Source organism: Schistocerca americana, chromosome 5, assembly GCF_021461395.2.
Source record: "Schistocerca americana isolate TAMUIC-IGC-003095 chromosome 5, iqSchAmer2.1, whole genome shotgun sequence".
NCBI lineage: Eukaryota > Metazoa > Arthropoda > Insecta > Orthoptera > Acrididae > Schistocerca > Schistocerca americana.
The window spans coordinates 546,071,807-546,085,458 of NC_060123.1; positions in this window are offsets into that span (position 1 = coordinate 546,071,807).

Consider the following 13,652-nt stretch of genomic DNA (forward strand, 5'->3'; position numbering starts at 1 on the left):
TCTGCGCAGAATCGGAGAGGAAAGAAGTATGTGAAAACACTGATAATAAGAAATGACAGGATGATAGGACATATGTTGAGATATCAGGGAATAACTTCCATGGTACTAGAGGGAGCTGCAGAGGATAAAAACTGTGGAGAAATACTGAGACTGGAATACATTCAGCTAATAATTGAGGACGTAGGTTTCAAGTGCTACTCCGAGATGAAGAGTTTGGCGCAGGAGAGGCATTCACGGCGGACCTCATCAGACCAGTCAGAAGACCGATGACTCAAAAAAAAAAAAGGTACGAGACGGCCGAACGATGCCTTCAGTGCAGAGGTACGAACACGCTATCACTCTTACAGCAAACAGCGCACCGCTGTAAGTAACTGAGTAACGAGGGTAATGGGCGGGGGCACTACATCAGTAGTGAGCGTTGGAAATTTACGTCGGTAAGGGACGGTGTCCGGATGGCCGAGGCGATCAAAACGACCGTTCGCAAGAAACAGAAAAAACCGGGTTCGAGTTCCGGCCCGGCACAAATTTTCAACTTTGCTCATAGTGCGTCTGTAAAAAGATCGATGCACGAAACTTACAGCAACTACCACCGTCATACCTTAGCAGAAGATCTCGCCGACAACCCGACGAAATTCTGGTCCTACCTAGAATCGCCAAGTGGGTCCAAGGCTTGTAACCAGTCACTCGTTGATCGGTCTGGTGTGGCAGTAGGAGATAATAGAAGTAAAGCATAAGTTTTAAATTTCTTATTTAAGAAATCGTACAAACAACACGTCGTTTGACCATCGCACAGACTCCCGTATGGAGGATACAGTAGTAAGCATTCCTGGGGTAGAGAAACAACTGAAGCGAGTTGAAACCAAATATGTCACTAGGTCCTGACGGAATCCCACTTCGGTCTTACAAAGAGTAATCTGCAGCATTGTCCCCTTACTTAGCTTGAATTTATCGCGAATCTCTCGCGCAACGCGAAGTCCCAAGCGACTGGGAAACGGCGCAGGTAACTCCTATGTATAAGGTAAAAGAACGTACCCGCACAATTACAGAAGAATATCATTAACAACGGTTTTCTGCATAATCCTTTACCATATTCCTAGTTCTAATGTAATACGTTTCCTTGGTAAAGAAAAACTTCTGTCCACATATTAGCACGGTTTTAGAAAACTCAGCTTGCCCTTTTCTCACATGATATCTTGCGAACTATGAATGAAGGGGAAAAGGCGGATTCCTTATCCCCAGATTTCCGTAAAGCATTTGACTCGATACTACCCTGCCGACTGTTAACAAAGGTACGAGCTTTCATGGTACATTGAATTGCTACCACAATTCCCATGGAATCCCTGGCGAATGTCCCCTATAATGAGTGATTCCACAGACATGCGTCAGTGGTGTGTGCGTGTTTCGAAGATATGTGAGTGACCATAAGACTTGTTAACATTATGCAGTCCTCGACAGCTTATGACCATCAGAGGTAAGGGTGTCGTCTGGAGTGCCCCTGGGACGTGTGAGGTGATGGGACAGCTGTTATTTTCTGTATACACAAATGATTTGGCAGACAGTTCGCGACTGTTTGCTGACGATGCTGGGGTGTACGGAGAGGTGTCGAAGTTGAATGACTTCGACAAAAGTACTAGTTGGTGTCATGAGTGGCAGCTATCTCTAACTACAGAAAAATGTAAGTTAATTCAGGTGAGTAGTGAAAACAAACCCATAATGTTCGAATACAACATTAGTAATGTGCTGCTTGACAAACTCACGTCGGTTAAATATCTAGGCTAACGTTGCGCAGCAGTATGAGATGGAATAAGCATCTGAGAATTGTAGTAAGGAAGACGAATTGTGGACTTCGGTTTACTGGGAGAAATTTAGGAAAGTGTGGTTCATATGTAAAGGAGATTGCATATAGGGCACTACTGCGACCAATTGCTGAGTACTGTTCGATTGTTTGGGATCCGCATCAAAACATTTCAAAGGCGTGGTGTTAGATTTGTTAACGGTCGGTTTGAACAACACGCAAGTATTACGGAGATGCTCCGGAAACTCAAATGGGAATCACTAGAGCGAAAGGCGCAGTTCTTCTCGAGGATCACTACTGAGGAAATTACAGGAAACGGCGTTTGAGATTTCCTGCCGAACTTTCTATTGCGGCCAACATACATTTTGTGTAAGAACCAGCAAGATAAGATACAAGGAATTAGTGCTCGTACGGATGCATATACAGGGTGGTCCATTGATAGTGACCGGGTAAAATATCTCATGAAATAAGCATCAAACGAAAAAACTACAAAGAACAAAACTCGTCTAGCTTGAAGCGGGAAACCAGATGGCGCCATTGTTGGCCCTTTAGATGGCGCTGCCATAGGTCAAACGGATATCATCTGCGTTTTTTTTAAAAACAGGAACCCCCATTTTTACTACATATTCGTGTAGTACGTAAAGAAATATGAATGTTTTAGTTGGACCAATTTTTTCGCTTTGTGATAGATGGCGCTGTAATAGTCACAAACGTATAAGTACGTGGTATCACGTAACATTCCCCCATTGCGCACGTTATTTGCTTCGTGATACATTACCCGTGTTAAAATGGACCGTTTACCAGTTGAGGAAATGTCGATATCTTGTTGATATATGGCTATTGTGATCAAAATGCCCACAAAGGGCGTGTGCTATGTATGCTGCTCGGTATCCTGGTCGACATCATCCAAGTGTCCGGACCGTTCGCCGGATAGTTACGTTACTTACGAAAACAGGAAGTGTTCAGCCACATGTGAAACGTCAACCACAACCTGCAACAAATGATGATGCCCAAGTAGGAGTTTTAGCTGCTGTCGCGGCTAATCCGCACATCAGTAGCAGACAAATTGCGCGAGAATCGGGAATCTCAAAAACGTCGGTGTTGAGAATGCTACATCAACATCGATTGCATCCGTACCACATTTCTATGCACCAGGACGACTTGGAACGTCGTGTACAGTTCTACCACTGGGCACAAGAGAAATTACGGGACGATGACAGGTTTATTGCACGCGTTCTATTTAGCGACGTAGCGCCATTCACAAAAAGCGGTAACGTAAACCGGCATAATATGCACTATTGGGCAACGGAAAATCCACGATGGCTGCGACAAGTGGAACATCAGCGATCTTGGCGGGTTAATATATGGTGCGGCAATATGGGAGGAAGGATAATTGGCCCCCACTTTATCGATGGCAATCTGAATTGTGCAATGTTTGCTGATTTCTTACGTAATGTTCTACCGATGTTATTACAAGATGTTTCTCTGCATGACGGAACGGCTATGTACTTCCAACATGATGGACGTGCGGCACATAGCTCGTGTGCGGTTGAAGCGGTATTGAATAGCATATTTCATGACAGGTGGATTGGTCGTCGAACCACCATACCATGGCCCGCACGTTCACCGGATCTGATGTTCCGGGATTTCTTTCTGTGGGGAAAGTTGAAAGATATTTGCTATCGTGATCCACCGACAACGCTTGAAAACATGCGTCAGCGTGTTGTCAATGTATGTGCGAACATTACGGAAGGCGAACTACTCGCTGTTGAAAGGAATGTCGTTATGCGTATTGCCAAATGCATTGAGGCTGACGGACATCATTCTGAGCATTTATTTCGTAAATGTGGTATTTGCAGGTAATCACGCTGTAACAGCATGCGTTCTCAGAAATGATAACTTCACAAAGGTTTATGTATCACATTTGAACAACCGAAATAAAATGTTCAAAAGTATCTACGTTCTGTATTTCCATTCAAAAACCCTACCTGTTATCAACTGTTCGTCTAAAACTGTGAGCCATTTGTTTGTGACTATTACAGCGCCATCTATCACAAAGCGAAAAAAGTGGTCCAACTAAAACATTCATACTTCTTTACGTACTATACGAATATGTAATAGAAATGGGGGTTCCTAATTTTAAAAAAATGCAGTTGATATCCGGTTGACCTATGGCGGCGCCACCTAGTGGGCCAACCATAGCGCCATCTGGTTTCCCCCTCCAAGCTAGACAAGCTTCGTTCTTTGTAGTTTTTTCGTTTGACCCTTATTTCGTGAGATATTTGGCCCGATCACGATCAATGGACCACCCTGTAGACTCGGTTTTTCCTCATTCTATTTGCGAGTTGAGCAGTGGTACCGTGTACCCTTCGCCACGCTCCATATGGTGCACGTGTAGAAGTAAGTGTATTTCAATGTCACCAGCAGCTAATATCATTAGTTACTTTGAATCACAAAAAAACTTTGTAGTTTTATTTTGAACGGTTATTGCAATGAATAGTTACTACGGTTAACATACAATATGTCCCAAGTCTTACTTTACTGTATATCGCGTAGGCAGCCAATTCTTCAGGGGTATAGCACAAAAATCTGTATCAGTACAACCAGGTCAACAGTCGCAGCCACATCCAACATCCGGGCGAGGAGCGGCTCGAAACACGCACACATCACGGCCGCGTGTCTGTTGAGTCAGTATTACGCTATAGGGGACATTCACCTGGGCTTCGTTGGGACTCGTGGTAGCAATTCAAGATACCATGAAAGCTGGGGAGTATATGGACAATTTGCAGAACACCGGCATCCCTTCATTCTTGATGTCTTAACCGATTCCGATGGCATCTTTCGATAGGCTAAACGTCCCTCAGACAGTGCCAGAATCGTGCTGTAGTGTTTTGAAGAACAGTGTTGTCCTGTCCTGTAAACTGGACCCAGTGAAACACATATGGAACGCTATCGGAAGCCATCTCCATTCCCACGAACCGCCGGCACGTAGTTTGCAGGAACTGTGTGACCTGTGCGTTGACATACGGTCTCATCCACCTCCGGAATTCAGAGTCAGGTCATATCGCGACACTTTACGTTTTTAGCGTTATCCACATAGTGGATTGGCGAAACAAGGGATCGTTGGCCCTGGTTCCATGTTAGTATATATCTTGGTAGTGTTGATTTTCTGTTTCATCACATAGCTTTCTGTCATCGTTTAAAAAGGTTTAAGGGTCTCGTATCTTGTGCCACTTTAGGCTATAGAGCTGCGGAAATTCCTAGTGAATAACAACAATTTTGAAAAAAGTAAACCAATGAAGTCCTCTGTATACTACAATTCAGTTCTTCACTAGTTTCTCTCGTAAGTAGATCACGTTTTGAGGGTCCCTTGATTGTGTGACAATATGACCATTCTGCCACTGTTACTAACGTAGTGATTGGTACCTGTCATCGAACTTTTTTCCATGCTCTATTTCAGATATACTTATGCCAAAAATTACGACTTAAGTCAAAAAGTTGCCAGAATCCATATTTCCTTGATGCGAGTAGTGATTACAAACACTTCGCTAGCTGTCAAGTTAAATACTTCATATTCAGATGTGGCATAGAATTCACTTTGTCAAAGTACTGCACAGTGGTAGGTTTTGCTCGCTGCAGGATCTTATTGTGGTTGTGGATGAGTCTGTAGCGCAGGAACGGGTCACGTAATTCAGAATCTTATAGAGTTAATCGTGAGTCAGCTCATGAAAACTCTCTCAAGAAAGTTTTGAAAGGGCATTTTAAAGGCAAGCGACTTTATTGGTTTTCTGCGCTGTGTAAATGTTAGATAATTAAGAAACCAATAACGATGAGGATATCACTTTCTTTGCTTAGCGAGCGTTTAACTTTGTATGCTCATCTCACTTTAAAGGCACTTAAAGTTAATTGAAGCTATAATGCGCCCCATTTACACGGAGCGCCCTGTAGTGGAAAATTCCACTGATAAGCCAAAAATTAGAATATTTCTTTTGGCTGCAGCCGGTAAACGGGAAAGTGCAAAATTCTTGCAGGCGGTGTTATCAAGAAAAATAACTGTTATGAAGATTGCATCCTGCGTAAACCCGAGGCTTAATAGAGCCACAGTTCACAAGCCTAGATGCTCCTGAAGATTCTCTTTTTAACCAGAAATTGTAGTTGTGGTAAGATTATTCTTACTATTTACCGCAATGCAGGTCGTGAACTTCCCAACCTGGAAACATCGGCCAAACCATCGTGATTGACTCGATAAACGAGCTACAATTTTGCAACTTACGAATTACCGCCGGTTTATCCTTTACCCACGACAAAATAAAAACTACAAATCATCTACTGCGATACGTATAGATAGGTGGTTGTCTGTTTCCCGATGCAAGATTACATTGATTGTGACAAGTCGGGATTACTGGACTGACTGTGCAGACGGACGAAACAGAAGCGATTATTATAAATCTAGAATTTATTCTCTAAAAATAACTGTAAGATGCGATGCAGAGAGTACTTTTAACTGAACCATGTTGCAAGGCCGGCCGTAGTGGCCGTGCGGTTCTAGGCGCTACAGTCTGGAACCGAGCGTCCGCTACGGTGTAGTGGCCGTGCGGTTCTAGGCGCTACAGTCTGGAACCGAGCGTCCGCTACGGTCGCAGGTTCGAATCCTGCCTCGGGCATGGATGTGTGATGTCCTTAGATTAGTTAGGTTTAATTAGTTCTCAGTTCTAGGCGACTGATGGCCTCAGAAGTTAAGTCGCATAGTGCTCAGAGCCATTTGAACCAAGCCATGTTCCAGGGTGTATCCTAGCTTCGTTTAAGAATGCAGTCTTTCGCGAACAGCTGGTTACAGTCCTCTGGGTAATCTCGTACACGTGTAATCCTATCTTCTCGATTCCTGAGAGAGCAATAAACAGAAACGTGAAATATAAAATTTTGATTAGTAGCTTTTCTGAGATGTGAGATGTTTTCCTTCTAGTATCACCTGTTAATGTATGTCAGAGTTTTTGTGACACACCCTTCGACTTCGAAAAAACTTCGGACATTCGCGCACCATTCTATGTACATCCTAAATGCCCCATCTAAATCAAACTTGTAATTTATTCCGCTAATCAGTGTGGCTTCTTTACTCGTCTTTTTAATTCTTTCAACGAGTGGTGCGTGTGGAGCACCCTATGCCGTAATAATTGTTTGAATCGATGGGTTTATATCTTGTCGTTCGATGATTACACATTCGGACAGAACTTTTTTAACATAAGCAACGATGAACACTTGTTGAGCTACTTTCGTATTTTGTTAGTTCTTGATGACGTTTTATCACATAAACCACGAAATTAGGAAACTGAACGACAGCTCTCATTGTTCAGAAAAATACGTACGGCTTGGCTCAATACGAAAACCCTCTTAATCCTCCGAATATGCTAGAATAGTCTCAAAAAACAGTATACGATGAAGGTTCTTCAATTTCTTCGGCGAATACAACAGCTAAGAGTCAGAACAAAATCCCTGTATGAGAAGGACACAGCTTTCTTTCCTTACTGTCACCATTCCTCCCATGTGGGGGCTTGCCGACAGTAGCTGTCTAGCCTCTCTTCAGTCTACAGTTTGTTAACATAACAGTGGTCTTAAAAACAATTGAAAGGCGATAAAGATATCATTGAAACTGTGTGATGCTGATGTGGTGAGTAGACTTTGTATGGCGAAATGCTTGAAAATGATAAGTTGCTGAAGACGATGCTACAGAAGTCGGTTTCTGCTTGATAACCAGCTCCATGTAATTGGCAGGTGTGAAGAGACCGTGATGGGCAGTGGATGCAGAAGTTGAAGTTGATAGTGGAGTTACAGATAAGGGGAAAAGTTTGTTGAGTGTGGATTGTGAATGTTGTGGTGATGAAAGGAATATAGCTGTGTTGTGGAATGGGGATGGACACTATGGGGTGGATGTACTGCACAAGAGTAAGAGGGTAAGTAAAGGTGAGGGTGTCTAGAAAAATGGTTCAAATGGCTCTGAGCACTATGGGACTCAACTTCTGAGGTCATTAGTCCCCTAGAACTTAGAACTAGTTAAACCTAACTAACCTAAGGACATCACACACATCCATGCCCGAGGCAGGATTCGAACCTGCGACCGTAGCGGTCTCGCGGTTCCAGACTGCAGCGCCTAGAACCGCACGGCCACTGGGTGTCTAGACAGATAAATAGGAAGTAGGAGTAGTTTCCGGATAATATGATACTGGCAGTTAAATGGAACATTGAATGAACTGTCAGGATGACTCGGTGGATGATATGTGGACGCTCAAATGGATTGTTGTTGTGATGAACAGTGGTAGTGAAGCAGAAGATTTCTTCAGTGGTCGGGGCAATACGTACGGAGTTGTTTTGGTGAAGTGATGTGTCGATTAGTAGAGTTGGATTTCGTTGTAGGGGGTTGAGCTGTGGACTTAAACGAATAGGTGGGATTGAATTGGTTGCAGTTGTTGCAGTAGGGTAGTGATTAAAGGGTAGGACACTGTTGGTACAGGTGGTAGGCTATAAAGAGGGGAATGTGAATGGGTTTTTGAAATCAAGAGTTAAATGGTCATTATAGATGAGCCATTTTTGGCGGCAGTAGGTTTGGGCTTTGGATCAGGAAGGTTCTACTTTGTGTTTTCGGCTATATATGTAGGCTCCATTCTGAAGGAAATGATTTATGATAGCTGGGTCTTTAAAGAAGACTCAGCGAGGAATGTGGAACCAAAGTGGCGGTAAATTCGAAGAGACTCTCGGATTTAGGAGCCGGGATTGGAATTCAGATCCGCTCGACGACTTTCATCATTTTCATCTCGCAGTCAACACGCTTGAGGACAGCTTTTTAGGATTTAGGAATTTAAAGTCTAGACATTACAAAATGAAAAATGGTGGTGATGTTTGGTATGGTGGATGAGAGTGTAGTCCAAACGTTTTGTTATGTGGGGCTTCTGTTGTTTTTGGGATATGTTGTGTGAAAAAACTGTTTAGGGAATCGGACTGATTTTCGCGTGGCTGGTTTTCTTACCTGGGGCTGGTAAAGTTGACGTTAACGCAGGTGTGACTGACGCCATCACAGCTGTTGCATATGAAGTTGATGCAGTTTCAGTTGTGCCTGGAGCAGTTATGGCTGGTTCTTGCGTTTCTAGACCAAGTTGCAGTGATGGTAGTACTGGAGCAGCGGTAAGGGCTGGTGACGCTGCTTTGACATAAGATCTTTTCATGGCAAATTCTGTCCAATATCCGAAGGTAAAGTGCGTAACTCACCTATTTTGTGAGACCTTTACCAATGGCTTCCTACAGCAAAAACAGACAGACATAACTCCTGAAAAGGAGATACAGCAAGTTAAAGATTCAGCAGTTAAAAGAAGACTTGAAAAGTTATGAAAATGCAAGTAAAAACCAATGAGAAGTCTGTTTAGAGAAGCAACTGAAAACAATCACAACAAAAAAGTTAGAAGTAAAAGGAAGAAAGAACAAAAAATCTTAATCTCTGAAGGGGAGGAGAATGATAGTTTCTGTTTAGTTTGTCTTGAAGCATTTCTAACGGTAAATGTACGGGAAAGTCGATCCTGTGCATAGAACATAAGAAGTGACTCACGAATGAAATTGTTAGAGTTTGCTTTCAAGTGATTATTCATTCTTAAATATTTGTTTAAATTACGATTTCACTGTCTACATCAGTTTTAAATATCATTGTTTTATATTCGTATAATACAATTTTTTTGAATAAATAATTTCTTTTTTCCCATCTAAATAACTAGTGATACCATCTTCTATATCTGTGACAACCAGTATGTGGATACATATTTGGCTTCTTTCTGTGCAAAAGAAACATTACGTTGTGGAGAGTGGGTGCTATTTTTGTTACTTGGGTGATACTTATGAATGCTATTATTATTTTCAAATTGTTTTGACTCTTGACAATCAGCTTCTTAAGAGATCACATGTATTCTGAGCTTTTTCAGTACGTCAAATTTTTTAAAGAGCTGTCCGCATGAAGATCGAGAATAGACACCAGACATCATCCTTACAGCTCTTTTCACGTTTCTGCGCAATGAATACCTTGTGTCCACGTGTGGAATTACCTCATAACGTTATTCAATACCACGTCAACGAAGGTAAACGTGAGAAATGTAAACTAATTTTCTATTACTTTCATCGCCAGAATCATCAATTACGCGCAAAGGAAATGATGCTGAACTCCAGAGTGGGAGACCTGTTATATGTGAGTTCCTGTTCCGATGAATACGCAACCCTGAATTTTCAGCAATCGCTTTTACATATTTCATTTCTCCCGTGCTGCAGTTTTATTGATGATAAGAAACTGAGTGGACAAACGTCTTTGAAAGGCACTAAATGTTCGATCGTTGGCTACTGATGCCTATGTGGTCTCCGTACTATCCTGGTAGAAATGGGTCCTTGACGGCACACATTCAAACAAAGGGGATCTGACCCCAAGCAGATCATCGTTCGTGTGAACAGCTCTACGGATGAGACGTGGTCAGACAACTGTTGTCGTCCTGTGGTTCGGTTTACGCCTGTGGAAACATTCTTTGAGATATTGGAGACCCTGGGAGCTCAAAAACGTGTGTAATCTCCGAAGTGAGCCAGGCGTCCAGCACTGACTACCATCCCACGTTCAAAGTCAGTTAAGTCGCGATGTGCTGCCTTATTCACTACACATCTTTCTGCAGCATACTGCTCTGGTATAAGGTCGTCGCTGCGCCATACCTCGCAACTAATAGCAACAATCGGGTTTGCAAAGGGACCAAACTGCTGCTGTCATCGGTCCCTAGACTTACACGCTACTTAAACTAACTTATGCTAAAGAACAACACACACACCCATGCCCGAGGGAGGACTCGAACCTCCGGCGGGAGGGACCGCATAATCAGTGACATCGCGCCTCTAACCGCGTGGCCACTCCGCGAGGCAAAACGACTGTCTACATACTTCCGCACAAGCTCTGATTCCACATATCTTCTCTTCGTGGTCCTTACACGACATGTAGGCCTACAGGAGGTGAACAAAAATATGTAAACAGTAAAAGCACAACACATTTTCATGCCTAATACGTTGTCGGAAACCCACTGGCATTCTAAAGTGCATCCAGTCGTCTCGGAGTAGATAAATACAGGTCCCGTGTGGTTTTCAATGGAATATTATACAGGGTGATTCAAAAAGAATACCACAACTTTAGGAATTTAAAACTCTGCAACGACAAAAGGCAGAGCTAAGCACTATCTGTCGGCGAATTAAGAGAGCTATAAAGTTTCATTTAGTTGTAAATTTGTTCGCTTGAGGCGCTGTTGACTAGGCGTCAGCGTCAGTTGATGCTAAGATGGCGACCGCTCAACAGAAAGCTTTTTGTGTTATTGAGTACGGCAGAAGTGAATCGACGACAGTTGTTCAGCGTGCATTTCGAACGAAGTATGGTGTTAAACCTCCTGATAGGTGGTGTATTAAACGTTGGTATAAACAGTTGAAACACGTATGTAACATAGCAGCGATGGCGAGGCATTGTAGCATCTGTGACCAGAGAGTATGCGCTTGACCGCGCGAGTGTTGCGAGCGGTTCTCAGTCAGTCAGTCGTTGCGAGTCTGTCAGTCAGTCGTTGCGAGTCTGTAGCTCTGTCTAGTTGCAGAGCAGTACGCTAATAGTCGTCATGCAGAGCGGTCGGTCAGTAGTAGCAGCCCAGCGCGGTTGTGTGATGGAGGCGGTCGGCAACACTGGTAAAGTTGCTGAATGAGGTATACTGTTAATTAATATAATCATTAGACAATGTAAAACTTATTTATTGTAATCAATCTCCAACAAGTCCCCCAATAATAATTTTTATTTTTAAAGCATTTTTTCAAAATTTTATTTTTTTATTGAACTAAAGATTTCGTTGCACTTCCCATTTAATTCCACTTCTTTTAAAGAAAATTTTCAGTAAAATTACAGAAAAAAGGAATATTATTATTTGCAATGCAGTTCCTCCAAGCCGTGCGCAAAGATAAGAGCAGAAATTTGACATCCAGTTATTCTGAGGTAAGACTTTAATTCTGATTGTTTTACACAGGGCCAAAGACCGATATTTCGGTTTAATTGAATTTTCTTATCATTGAATAGACTTTAATTTTTTGTGAGGAATTTATATTTGAGTCAGATTGCGAATTTCACATTTTTGTTGCCATTGTCAGTACATTTCATTGTGGGCAGGTCACGCATAGAGCAATGTGCATTAGCATTCATAATTAAATATTGTCGTATTTCTTTCTTTTAAAATTACGGTGGGGAGGTTACACTTGGCTCCTTTTCTATTAAGTATTGTCTTTCTTTTAAAATTTTTGTGGGGAGGTTACACTTGGCGACACCCAGTCCAGGATCGTATTTCGTTGAGAGTCTTTTGAACAACAGTCAGATATCTGCTCTTATTTGCTTAAATATAATTAGGATTTGGCACTACGCTTTTATTAACTTGTGACTTTCTTTCTACAGGTCAACGGCAATTCGTTGCTCTGTTGTATTTGTGTGTTGCTTTTGCATTGTGCTTATTTATTTTGTGAAAAATTGTGACTATTGTAAAAATGCCGCGAAAGACTGTGAATAGTGTATCGCGAGGTATCTTGAATGAAATTACCGACTTAAACAGCGTGACCGATAGTAATTGTGACACGCAGTGTAATGATGACAATCCTGCGTTCACTGACAATCAATGCATTCCAACCACTAGTGATGACTTTTACCTTAATGATGAACAAACGAACCCAATTGTCTTGTCTGTTAATTTGACGACAATTGATGACGCGGAACGCTCTATTGTAATGAGCGCTGCCCAGCTTAACACAACCGGTTTACTAAATTCACGTGACGAACAGACAAATTTGTCTAATGAAAATGGTCAGTGTAGTGAAAGTACGACGGATTTATTTAATTCCGAAATAGGGACTGACAGTGTATGTTTAACTGGCAAACCTTTTTGTAAATTGCAGAACGACCAAATGGTCACGCAAAACGAGACAATTCCAGATCGACCATTGAATAGCACAGAGAACAGAAATGCTAATTTTGAATCGGATCCAATTATGGCATTTTTGCGGCAAAATTTCAAACAGTTTAATGAAAAACTAGACAAACTTATTGAACGGATCGGACAACAGAGTGAAAGTTTCGACAACCATTACAAACAACTTAGCGAAACAATTGATAAAAGTTTCGAACTCACAAACGAAAAACAAGACGATCTTAAAGAACAGAACAAACAAGTTAGTGAGCAGATTACAGCTGTTACCGTGCAATGTCGGGACAATAAAGTACATTTACGTGAGGATACTGAGGCTTGTGCTAAAAACAGTAATAAAGAAGTTGGCACTGTTGCACAAGAATTAAGTAGCACACGTGTAGGCACAACAGAATCACATAAAGACGGGATTATTGGAGTCACCGAACAATGTTCAGCAAACGAAACACAGGTACACGAAATTAATGCAATCACTGAACAATGCCCTAAAAACGCAGTACAGATTTGCGACGAAGTTAATTTAGAGTCAGTGGAAGTTTCACACACTGCGAATACGGAAGTCGATTATAAGAGTGAACGACAGAACAACCAAATTGACGAAAGTATTAAAGTAACAGAATTAACAATTATTTCAGTCACCAATACGTCACAGAATCCGCCACGTTACGAACATTTGTCAGAGTCACGCAGCGCGTATCATGTGAACAATTTACAGAGAATACGCGAATTAGAATCCGAAAAGACACGCGACTTAAAATCTGAAAAGTTACGTAACTTGAAGTACGAAATGACACAAACAAACAGATTCACACACAAACCCGAACGTGTTTTTAAATTCAATGACGAGTACGTAGATT